Source organism: Dunckerocampus dactyliophorus, chromosome 3 (genome assembly GCF_027744805.1).
Source record: "Dunckerocampus dactyliophorus isolate RoL2022-P2 chromosome 3, RoL_Ddac_1.1, whole genome shotgun sequence".
Lineage (NCBI taxonomy): Eukaryota > Metazoa > Chordata > Actinopteri > Syngnathiformes > Syngnathidae > Dunckerocampus > Dunckerocampus dactyliophorus.
Window position 1 is genome coordinate 2,182,866 of NC_072821.1, and position 13,609 is coordinate 2,196,474.

Genomic DNA, 13,609 nt, shown 5'->3' on the forward strand with positions numbered 1-13,609 from the left:
AAATAAGACTCATGCTTGTGTGTGTTGCTGTAGATGTGCTCTGGTGATGTGGAAGATGAGTGGGGGGTGGACAGACTATGGACTTGTGGGCTCAGAGTTGAATTTGAGCTTGGCATGGGTTACGGCCGCACCAGTAGTCCATGTTGTGAGATAATTCAAACCCGCAATAAACACCTGTTGTTCTGGCGAGCAAGTCTGGTGCTTGTGTGTCTCAGCAAACATTACAATGAACAGAATAATGGTATAACTGCTGTTTTACCATGCACATGACAATAAAACTCTCTTGAATCTTGAATCTTGAATAATTACAGTAACATTACTGATTCCAATACTGACAGCTAGCGGCCAGTGTAGAATACTACATAAAGTATTATTGCAACATCTTTAAATGCGTACTTGTATGTATTCTATGCATTTAGGTAAGTTCATTTAGCCATTTTAGGCTTGAAGATGCGTAATTTAGGCAAATATGAGCATTTTTGGAGTAATAATGGGATGCATTCAAGCACAAACCAGCATGATTTATTAATTTATATACTGTACCTCTGAAAAACTGATAGTGTGAAGCCGTGAATTTCGCAGCACAAAGTGGCGAGGGATTACTGTAATCGGTTCAATACTCAAACTGCCATTATTCATGCCGTCTTTTTGTATACAGGAGATGATTTAAAGCAGGGGTCAAGGCGCACAGAATATAGTGTTCTAAGGCTATATAAACACGGAACATGGAAAAACTAGACTGTCGTCATTCATCAGAAAAAAAAATGTTTCTACCTTTTTCCATTCTTTAGTAATCAGCAGTAGAACTTACCAATGTTCTACTCTAGAACTCAGTGTTCTAATCCAAACCTACATGGCCCTGTGTGAAAAAGTGATTGCCCCCCCGTTAAAACTTAACATAACTAAGATTAATTGAGATCTATCAGTGTGTAAAAGGTTTTAAAGCCATTTCTAAAGCTTTGGGACTCCAGCGAACCACAGTGAGAGCCATTATCCACAAATGGTGAAAACATGAACAGCCGGCCACCACGACACATTTGGAGGTATTATTACACTATGACGGACTCTACCTTGGTCTGTTGTGGTGAAGAGAGAGCTAAGCCAAAAGGCAAAGATCTCAATTTACCGGTCGACCTACATTCCTACCCTCACCTGTGGTCATGAACTTTGGGTAACGACCGAAAGGACAAGATTGCGGGTACAAGCGGCCGAAATGAGTTTTCTCCGTAGGGTGTCTGGGCTCTCCCTTAGAGATAAGGTGAGAAGCACTGTCATCTGGGAGAGACTCGGAGTAGAACCGCTACTCCTCCGCATTGAGAGGAGCCTGATGAGGTGGCTTGGGCATCTGGTCAGGATGCCTCCCGGACACCTCCCTGGGGAGGTGCTCAGGGCACGTCTGACGGGTAGGAGATACTATGTTTCCCAACTGGCCTGGGAACGCCTCGGGATCCGCCGGGAGGAGCTGGACAAAGTGGCCGGGGAGAGGAAAATCTGGGCCTCCCTGCTTAGGCTGCTGCCCCGGTAGAAGATGGATGGATGGATGGATGGATGGCTATTACACTATGAATGTTGGGGGACTGCTATTTTTAAGATTCTCTGTGCAAGACGAGGTTAGCTTGAGTCAAAATGTATGCTCCGAAAGCCCCGCCCATTTGCCAATGAATTCCTATGTCAAATGACCTTGTTGCTCCTGCGACGTCCACCTGACCTTGAATGGAAGTGCAAAGCTCTCACACACAAGGCCCTTGCATGCAAATGTAGGCCATTATAGCAGTTTCACTGGTATTATTGTACAATGGTACACTAATGCATGTGATGATATTAACATTGGGCTGCATGCATAGCAAAGATTGTAATTAAAGGGTTGCTCCTCATTAAAACATACGGAATTTATGACCTTATTACATAGCACATGGTTGGAATAGCTTCCTACTTTACCACCATGGAGTCTTTTATGCACACGCACATATTGTTGCTGCATTCACTTTTTACTTCCCCCCCCCTCCATCATAACACAGCGTAATTACATCTTTTCTATTCTCTAATATGTGCAATGCGGTTGTAGACGCGCTGATCTTGGCAATATCCTCTCTCCTTAATTGGCTTACTGCTGGGAGACGGCTGCACACCAGCCCTGTTTAATAACCCCCCCTTGCACACACTCTAATGCAAGTCACACACAATATGGCCACTGGATACAAGGGACCTGGATTTTAAAGCCAAAAAGGTAGTGATTAAAATTGTTCTTGAATGCAAAAGTCACATTTTGTGTATGTTAACTTTACATTTCTGACGATAAGAAAATGTAATTAAATAATAATGAATATGTACAGTCCCAAGTCAAAAGTTTCCAGACAATTTCTCATGCAATAGGACGCAAACGTGTCTCCAAACTTCTGTCACAACAATATAGTATAGTATAATGTTATCGTCATCCCTCATTTATCACCATTTATTGGTTCCAGAACCCCCGTGATAAGTGAATTTTCGAGAAGTAGGATTCCTTATTTATAAATAGAATATTTTCATCGAGTATTGAAAGCCTTCTAAATTCATTTTTTAACATTATTACAGCCCTCTAGACATGAAATAACACCTCAAAGTCCCCTTTGCACGCGTATTACCCAAAATAGTTGACAAAATATGCGTAAATAAGCCATTCAAGACATAAATAAGACTGTTGCTGGTGTGTGTCACTGTAAATGTGTTCCCAACAGGATCTGAAAGCTAGGCGGACAGGAAGTGACGTTGGGGGTTCAGAGTTGAGTTTCTGTTTTGCGTGGGTAATGGCCGCAAAAGTAGCCTGCATTGTTATTTGGGATTATTTGTGGCTGTTGTGAGATCAGTCAAACCTTCAATAAAAGCCTGCTGTCAGGTGCTCAGAGTCAACATTCAGTGAGACGCTCGGTCGGCAAAATAAATACAAGTGGAACAGTGCAAAATGGTGTGCATGCACAGAAAGTCATCGCAAAACAAATGCTGCTCTTTAATACAGTTGAAAAGCCAGCATTTCAAGAAATGCTGCAAATGTTTGACAGACAGTACGAATTGCGTGTGAAAAAATACGTCACAAACGGCAATTCCATAATTTTACAGTGTGAAAAATGACCTATTAAAGGAAATACTGCATTATTATTATATGTTATTGTGATATATTATTATAACAGAGGTTTTATTTGATCTAAAAAAAAGTTAACCATAATAGTATCGTTTAGCGTTAATTTGTTGGACATTAAACATTTCAACACGCACCTGCATTGTTTTTTGTGACTCGGTTAAATAAAGTTTGTCCAGTTATATTTTACTTTTCTTAAACTTTATGTTAAAATGTCCTCGTGTCTCGTTTTCGTGGGCCCAATCTTGTGCATCCTTGGGTGTCTGGAGACACCCCTAATATATATTTTACCTATATGCAGGACCAAAATGCGTATTTCTACCACCTCACAGTGAGGCATTCATGGTCCCTTTTGAACTCCGGCTTCATCTACAAGTAGTTACCACATAGCCAGCCTTCATGATATGCCGCTTCCACATCTGAAAGGATAGCATATAATCCTATTATAGCTTTCTTTTCATTTCCCCTTATTGACAAAATAAAAGTCAGACGAGGTCATAGAGTCAACACATAAAGTTCCCTATAGTGCAGTAGAAATAAATCCTCGTCATGCCCTCTCAGTTTTGTTGTTCCTCCCCAATAACCCCCTCCAGGGCACGAAGGAAGGAAGTGTAGGACACCATCGAGCATTAAACACTGAGTCCACCCGCCCCCTCCACCGTCCATCCTTTGTTTTATCTTTTACTGCCAGACAGCATTGCAGCTAATTCACTCCAGCTTTCAACTCCAAACTTTATGTCTTGCAGGCTTTTGGACATGTGTAAAAAGACACAAAAAGGAAGAAAACCATAAATAGAGTAGTGGGTCAGCGAGGAAGGATGGTTGCAGTGTGCATCAGTGTGCAAGCCTTGACCAGGGTGGAAAGATTGTGGTCTGCGTAGCAACACAAAGGTTTCCGCAATGAAATTCACGTTGCTTCATGTATATTTCCCCCCCATTTGCTAGGCACACATGGCTGTTGTTCTTACGCAATTCTGCTTACTTCTTACTCGGTCAGACTAATGACTCAAGAATATTTGTCCTCTGAAGGCACAGCTTAATAAGTTAGTCTTAACATGAATCCATGGAGATGCATAAAGGATGTCGCGTTGTTTATAAAGCAACAACACTATAAATAAATATAATTACAAGATGTCCAAGTACGACTCCCTGCGGAGCACCATATGAAAATGAAGCAGCACTTTAAGTGTGACAGATGTCGTCGTTTGGAGGACATTTATGATATTTTGAACTGGACCGATATTGAAAATGAAGTGCCATTCATCTGATTAAAAAAAAAAAAAAAGAAAAAAGCACATTATTCATTATTCATAGTCTGCGGCTACCTTGTGATGAGTCCTCGTCTTGTTCGTTCTCCTCTCAGATGCTGCAGCTTCAATGATGCAACAAAGTATTCTTCGAGTAGTCAAACATACTCTTCTGTCGGAAACCTTCATAGGCAAGCGCAGTCTCGTTCATTCTCATCGTCAGTGTGCAGCGTTCGGGTATTTGTTGACTATGGAGAGGAGGTCTTAGTGCCAATACTTAGTACCTCGTGTTCATGTCCTGCATTGGCTACTGTCCTCATTCTCTTGTTATATGTAGGCAGGATTTGGTCCTTTGTGTGGTTGAGCTTTTTACTTTGGGAATATATGAAGGTGTAGTTCTGATGCTAACTTATCCAGAGATCATGGAAGGTAGCAAAATAACAAGGTTTGTAACCGCGTGTGTTGAATACGGTGACATAGTACAGGAAAAAAAAAGCACCAGTTGCTTTTAAAAGGATGACACTTGCTCATTATGGCTGTTTCATTTTCATGTGCAAAATTACAACAACAACTTTTGACCAAAACTTTTGACTGTACTTCGTAATTTTTTTGCCTGTATTGCCAGACTTAGCAGAAATTGTTTCCTCCCAAAAGAAGATGTATGTTGCTCGACAAGGGCTTCAAATATTGTGGTTGTTTCATTTGCATGTGGCATCCCACAGGGCGTAGTACTTAGACAACTTCTATTTGTAGTCGCGTTAATATTAGACTTGTTGCTTAAAACACAGATTTTGCAGATGCTGTGGTCCTGCTGGCTTCATGGAGCCGTGACCTTCAACTCTCACTGAGTGTGAAGCCGAGTGTGAAGCGGCCGGGATGAGAATCAGTACCTCCAAGTCCGATTCCATGGTTCTCGCTCTTAAAAGGGTGGAGTGCCATCTCTGGGTCGGGGATGAGGTCCTGCCCCAAGTGGAGGAGTTTAATTACCACGGGGTCTTGTTCACGAGTGAGGAAAGGATGGAACGTGAGATCGACAGGCGGATCGGTGTGGCATCTGCAGTGATGCGGACTCTGCATCGGCCCATTGTGGTGAAGAGGGAGCTGAGCTGAAAGGCAAAGATCTCAATTTACCGGTCGACCTACATTCCTACCCTCACCTGTGGTCATGAACTTTGGGTAGGGACCGAAAGGACAAGATGGCGGGTACAAGCGGCCGAAATGAGTTTTCTCCGTAGGGTGGCTGAGCTCTCCCTTAGAGATAAGGTGAGAAGCACTGTCATCCGGGAGAAACTTGGAGTAGAACCGCCGCTACTTCGCATTGAGAGGAGCCAGATGAGATGGCCCCGGCATCTGGTTAAGATGCCTCCCGGACGCCTCCCTGGGGAGGTGCTCAGGGCACGTCCGACGGGTAGGAGGCCTCGGGAAGACCCAGGACACGTTGGCGAGATTGTGTCTCTCAACTGGTCTGGAAACACCTCGTGACCTGCTGGGAAGAGCTGGACAAAGTAGTCGGGGAAAAGGAAGTCTGGGTTTCCCTGCTGAGGCTGCTGCCCCCATCACCCGACCTCAAATTAGAGGAAGAAGATGGATGGATGTTTAAAAAAAACTCATTGGATTTGAAACTTCTTCCCTAAATTAGTCTCATTTTACTTGTAATTGTACAAAATATTTGGTTAATGAGTGGACGTGCACTGGCACGTGCAGCCAGCATGAGAGCACACAGCGTGGCAGCTTCGGTATAAACTGCTCAAATGTTTGCTCAGAATACAAAGTATAGTGGAAGGTGACTGCAGACGTCTGCTTGAGAAGCTAATAAATGCCGCCATGAGGGATGGGGCGCATGTATTGTAGCTGCTCACATGTCTTTGGGGTAAACTCAGCTGTGACCTTCACACATGTAAACAACGCTGCAGCAGACCTAAACTGTTAGCTTTAAACAGCATAACTGTTTTCCCTTCGGCTCCAAAGAATTGGGATGAATTATTAATTATGAAGCAGTTGATGGTCCGGGCTGGGGCGCGTGCATGCTGCAGCTTAAGATCAGCTTACAAAGCAAATAAAGTCGCATAACGGATGTGTTTTTTCATCTTTTTCAATGTATTTTAATAGAACTGCACTTACCGTTATGATAAACATGCATATATTATTTTACTGCATTTACTATTTATTGCCACATAATTCTGCTTAACGGAATAAAGTATAAAAAGCAATAAATAAATCAAACTAAGCTCAATAAAATATAAAACACAATAAAATTAATAAAATGTTTTTTCGTTTGGCTTTTGTGGTCTGGGGTCGCCACAGCGAGTCAGTCACATGATTTACTTGTCTCGGTTTTTACAAAATAAAATATACATAATAGAATGTAACATAATAAAATGAAATAAAAGAAAAGAAAATAAGTCAAGTCATGTGCAATACAATACTACAGTAAAATACAATACATGCAATATAATAAATATGAAATAAAACGATAAAATAAGTCAACTCATGTGTAATATAATACAATAAAATATAATGAAATACAATACAATGAAATTGTTGTCAAGTAGTTTTTCGCTAACAAACCAAAAAATGTGATCACAACATAACTTGAACTCTTGAAGGAGGTACATGTGCGTGCATGTGTGTGTGTGTGTGTGTGTGTGTGAGATGCTGTGATCCGGTGGCTTGAGGTGGGGGTGCTCAGGTTGGTGCTCGCCCAGCAGGTTAAACAAAAGTCTCATCCATAACCGGCGACAGCTGTTTACGACGTGAGGGGATTAGGGGCGGCGCGCATATTTCATCAGGATTTATCTCAAAGTGGATTGCTCATAAGCCTCTCACTTTAGCGCTCATAAATAATTTCTAAAATGATGTCTGCTCCTATTTGCTTGTGTAAGTCCACATAACCTTCATGTGTCCTAGAATGGTACAAGTGGAAAGCATCTGTGTGAAACCCCCCCAAAAAACATGGAATACTCACAAAGAGATGAAAACGTGTGACCCTGAGTCTGTTTCTAAAGGACGGCACAATCTCAAACGGAATTCTTTCACTTCAGTATGACTTTCTAGGATTATGGCTCTACGTTAATGCAAGAGATCTATTGGTTTTGAATGATAGTTGCCACAAAATGGCCAGAGGCGACTGGGGTTTAAAGTGTGTTTCCTTTTAGAGCCCTCACAATTAAAAATAAATGAATACATTTTTTCGACACTTCACAATATTCTCCAGTGCTTCGGGGTAAGAATGAAATTGGTTTTGGATGAAATACACACAACATGGCAGAGGTAGGAGAACTCATGGGGCTTGAAAGGATTGTAATTCGCCATTTTAAACACTTTTTAGTGGAATTAATGGAACAGCAATGACAGAAACAAACCGCCAGGGGGCCTGCGGTGAGCGAATAGGAATAAAGTAATCCCTCGTTTATCGCTGTTAATTGGTTCCAAACCCGACTTTGATAAATGAATTTCTGCAAAGAGGTAGCATTCCTCATTTAAAAATGAAAGAGCATAGAAAAAATGTTTACGACCTTCTAAATATGGTTATTAACATAATTAGAGACCTGTAGACATGAAATAACACCCCTATAGTGACCTTTACTCTTGTATTAGCCAATATAGTAGACATAAATAAGAGAAAATAAGCCATTTAAGACATGTGCTGCACTCAGTGTGTTCAGGACGTACGGAAGACAGGAAATGTCCTTGGAGTGTTGAAAGTTGAGCAGCAGTAGTCTGCGTCATAATTATGATTCTGATTATTATCATGCCATCATGCTTCAGAATACCCCCGTGACCCTAATGAGGATGAAGCGGCATAGAAAATGAAGGAGTGAAAAGAAAAGATTCAAACCTGCAATAAAAGCCTGTTTTTCCGGTGGTCAAGTCAATCAACATGGCTGACACCGAGTCATCAGTGTAGAATACTACAAAGCATCAACTAATATACTGTACAAATATATATTTGTATTTCACTTCATTTCGCCATTTTTATGCTTGAAAATATTGCTGAAATATTCATTTTTAAAAAATGAACAGGTCGTATTCAACCACAAAACAGCACGATTTATTGACTCATTTTGGAAAAAAGCTTCTAGAGTGAAGCTGCGAAATTGGAACCATGATGTTGCGAAGGATGACTGCACTTGCACTGTATTGTGTTCAGGTGAGCTCCACAAATAACTAAACTACAGTATGTTTGTTGATGGTTGCACACGGTCACTGTGTTGTCCAATTTGACCTTAAGAAGGACGTAAAAAAAAAAAAAGAAGCCCAAGGAAAAGAAAAGAGCCGCTTTACGTGAGTTTCATCAGGATGAAAATGTCACCTGTTCCTTCAGGAAGAGCAAAATGGAGCAGTAGCTCACTGCAGCAGCACGTAGAGTCATGGAAGAGTAAGCACCTTGTCTTGGAAAAATGTACGCTTTATTCAAAAAAAGATCGCAGGCAGTTTTAGTTGCAAAAGGGACGCATTTTTCGCGCGGGAGGTTTAGCTGGGGAATTTTAGAAATTGTTTTAGACGATTGAACATTAATGAGAATTATTTTAAACAAGTCTGTTTAACAAAGCAGCAACAATAGAACCAATGTTGGAGCAAACGGCTCATTAATAGTGCTGATGAGTTCAGAGCTGTTCGACCTACATTTTAAAGTGCATGCAGAGGTAGATGAAGCTGCTGGATTCTGACCATTGGTGTGTACATTAACGTCACTACTCTCTATTAATACCTTTTCTCCACCACAGCGCCCTCTGCTGGATCTAGTGGCTCTGACGTGACTGATATTTACATTTTATCGTGGATTCCTTATTTATAAATTGAATATTTTCCTGTTTATGAGCTTCTAAATACATTTTTTAACATTATTAGAGCCCGTTAGACATGAAATAGCACCCCTATAGTCACCATTGCACTCATATTACCTCATGAAGTGGACATGAAAAGAGTAAATGAGACATATCAGACATTAGACTCACATGTTAGCATTGGCAGAGTTCCTTTTCTGGACAGTGCACTACCTGAGGCGGCTATTGTCTCATCAATGTGGCATTACTGACACCTAGTGACGAGTGTAGAACACTACATCACATCATTACGGCGTCTTTGAATGCGTCTTCTGAATGCCTTATATTTGGATTTTTGTTCATTTAGCCATTTTGTGCTTGAAAATGCTTCATTTAGGCCAATAATACGTAAAAGTTATTATTTATTTTTTGACAAATAATTGGCTGTAGTCAACCGAAAGCAGTGATGACTTATTACCTCCACTAAGGAAGTTATGTTTTTGCCGGCGTTTATCTGTTTGTTTTTGTGTTCAAAGTAACTTGAAAAGTTCCGAATGGATTGGGACGACATTTTCAGGAATTGTCGCAAATGGGATATGGAAGAACTGATTACATTTTGGGGGTAATCTGGATCCCCGTCTGGATCCGGGAATATTTCTAAAGGGTTCTTTAACATTGCGAGATAGGACCATTTTCGCCATTTGCGCATTAACATCATAAAAAAAATGGTCACAAAAAATACAGGACAAGTTTCCGACAGGTTCTACAAAAGATCAAAGACTGATCCAGATAATTCAAGAATTCTGGATACTATGATCCAGAATATGAAAAAATAGGGGATCTTTGGAATTTTCATCCTAGGAAGACAAATGAAGCTATAAACACGCAACAAACACCATTTTATTTAGCCAAGACACTCTGAAATCTGGATTTGTTGTATCTTCAAAAGCTATGGTGCTCGATCCAGAAGAAAATCGCCATTAGGGAAAATGCCTTTTTTGTGAATAACTACTGAGCTAATAGTGATAGCATTATGAATCCACTTGCTAATGCTATGTTTTCATGGTCAAGGAATCTAAATATGTGGATAAAATAAATGTGGGACTAATGTTTATGATCAAAATATGGAGGAGCTACGGAGCTTGGCGCAGTGTGGAGAGGGATAACTACGCTGTTAGCTAGCAGACATCCACTGGAGGAAAATGTCATCTCTGTGTTATTTTTTCATGTTACAGCTCCTCAGTTGTGTTGTCCTTTGGCAAGGAAAGGAAGACTGTCAGATTAATGTAACTGAAGGAGTGTGTGTGTGTGTGTGTGTGTGTGTGTGTGTGTGTGTGTGTGTGTGTGTGTGTGTGTGTGTGCCTGTGGAGCATAAATGTTATTTAAATTGGGAGGTGAAGTGAGGGCAGGAGTTATTTGTGGATTCTTCTATCTTCACACTTTATGTACAGCAATGTGTTGTGACAAGCGCCACTTCTTCTTCCTCTGCTTTTACCACCCAATCTCCATCACCAGGAAATAATTGCCTCTCCTGCCAGGGATGATTAAAAATATTAATGTAATAATTTAGACACAGAGCGCACGCAAAATCTTCTAACATAATGAAGAAGGGGTTATTTTTAGGCCGCTAGCCTCACACGGAATTAAAGGAGGTACGACGAATGTTGGTTTCTTTAAATGAGATTCTAACTGAAGGCCACTCGTGTGTAAAGAACTTGACCTTGAGTGGACCATTAAAAGGAAAACATCAGTCTGCTTTAAGTGACACATTGTCTTCTTCTCCTGCGTGGGCCAAGGACAATATGTCCTTTTTATAGTACACAGGACACTTTGTAGCTATTTTTCCCTTTTTGCATTCTTTCATGACATGGTGTTTGTTTTATACCAACAATGAAGGTCTCAGTTTGGGGCGGGAAACTGAAAACATGCTCACTACAACCAAAACAGAAAAAAATGAGCATCATGAGTGAGGGAACGGGTTTTATCCAAAGGGAGACTGAGGAGTATAAAATACTGCAGTACTGATTAGACCTGCATCCTGACAAGAAGGTACGCTAATCCCTCGCCACTTTCGCGGCTTCACTCGATCACGGTTTTTCACAAATATATTAATAAATCATGCTGTTATTAGCACAATGGCGGTTCAAATTCCCACATTCTTGCGACTTTTGGAGGGCACATTTTGCTGGTTACATTCCAAAACTTAACAAGCGTTTGACGTCACATTCTTGTGTCGTTCTGTTTTTGGAATCATTTTCATGCCACTTTTTTGAACACTTTTGGCAATACTCATATATTGAAATGACTGTACAAAGCATCTTTGAGGAAATGTTGAGTATTGTTAGGAAAATATGGCTTCTTATTGTGCTCATGAAATGTACTGGGTCCATTATTCCATTTGATTTTACAAATACTGGTGCACATTTTCTTTCACACGGACTTATCTTCTGGAGACTGGAGGCCTCCTGTCTCCAAAACAAGTCCTCCACATGCTTATCACCTGATTTAAATAGCCTTGGGTGTCCAGGCTGTGAGTCTGTCCGTCGATGTCTCTGTCCCTCACAGGAGAAGGACCACACCCCTTCGCATTGTTCTTTTTTTCGTTTCTTATCTCTTTTGAAACCAGCAGCAGATTTTCTCTTGACAAGTATCCTTTGAGTATCCCACTTGCGGGCCGAGTGCCCTGGTTTTTGGTCATCATAATATGCGGTCACCCAACTTGAACCAAACTGCTATTATTAGAACACGCAGAACAACGCAAATAATGTAATGCTCATTTGCCGCCACCTACAGGACTGGAGTGGACTCACAGCTTGAAACTGTGACATCATCCTTAATGCTCAATACTTTATCTTAATTATGCTGTTCTGTCAAAGCAACATTCATCTTGCTGGGAAGCGTATGTCTCCGTCAGAGCTCATCAGATCCACGTTTGAGCCTTGGTGGAGGTCTGCGCTCTCTTGGTGCGCTTGTTTGAGATGATAACATTTGACATCGGACTGAAAGAATCGTGTTGTTTTCAAGCCTTCTCCTCCGAATGAAGTGCAATAAACACCCGACGGAGAGATGTTACGCAACCGCGCAGAAAGGGAATTTTAAAGCAGCTCAAATTCAATTTGAGGGCATGTGAAAGTGGAAAAGGAAGTCATCTTATCTGTCAGAGGGATGTGCTGCCGTTAATATGAAAGGAATGTGGGGGTGGGGGTTGCTGCAAGAGAGCGTGTCATTAATCCTCGCAGAGCAGCAAAACAACAGTGTGAACACGATGGTGTACATTGTGCACCTTTTGCTGCAAACCTCGCCTCGCCGGCCTCATTAATATTCATTCTAGGCAAGTGTCATTTTCTTGAGGAACTGCAGCAGACTTGGAAATGACTTTGAAATAAACTCTGAGTGTTGTGTCTGCAAGGCGATACACTCATAGAGGGATTCCAGACTGGGAATCAGCGCACTTATCTCGCACTTATCTGCCTTTGCCAACACTCCCTTGATGCCCGGGCTCCGTGGTGGATGATAGTCATTGGCCGGTAGTGCCAGGCCACACACACGGAGCGCTCCTCGCATGCATGCGCCGGCTGGCATGCAGCTGCAAGAAGAGAAAGCCATGACTTGTTATCTCATTGCAGCTTTTTCCCCGGGTGCACACCCGCCATATCTGCAGCTTTGAAGACAGAGCCGCTGGCAGTCTCTCAAGCCCGGCCGCCATCCAGCGAGCGCCTCTTCGTTAAAATCCTTGAGCTGCCTCTAATTATGGGCCGGATCCACAGGGCCGGTGGTGCTAGGGCACCGGGCCGGAGACCAGTGACATGTACACCACCAGGGAGGCTGAGAGGATGGACGTCGGTGGTGGACATGTCAATGGTCGTGTCCCCGCTCACCTCATTTGGACTGAAATTTGTCATCAGTCATCAAAGCAGATCCTGTTGAGAGTCACAGAGGAACTGTAGCGTCCCAGCTGACGGAACACCTGTCAATGACAGAACTGGAAAAAATGACCTTCAGTGGCAAATACTGGAAGCGATTTCGAGTCTTTGGTGAACCCAGTGAACGTGCCAAGTTCGTAAACATTGAATCCACTCGTGTTTTTCTGAACACTGAAGCCTCAAAATCGTCTTCAGTATAGAAGCCACCATTAGTCCTCCTCATCTTAAGGCCATTTTTGATTCTTTGGTGAACTTTATGTGTGCATGTTCGGAAACACTGAAGACACATGTTTTCATGAGGGATATCCGATATTGCCTTTTTTGCCGATATCCGATGTCAATATTGTGCAACTCTCAATTTCCGATTCCGATATCAACCGACAGTGATACCAATATGTGTAACATCACATATCTCCTGTTGTGGAACGAACACATATCTGTTGTGGAACTAATGTAATACAGCATTAGCAGTTCGCTTCTCGACGTGGCTTTAAACAACATCTCGCAAACTACCACGTCTGCCTGACGCTATTTCCGTGTTTTTTCACATTCCCGCTA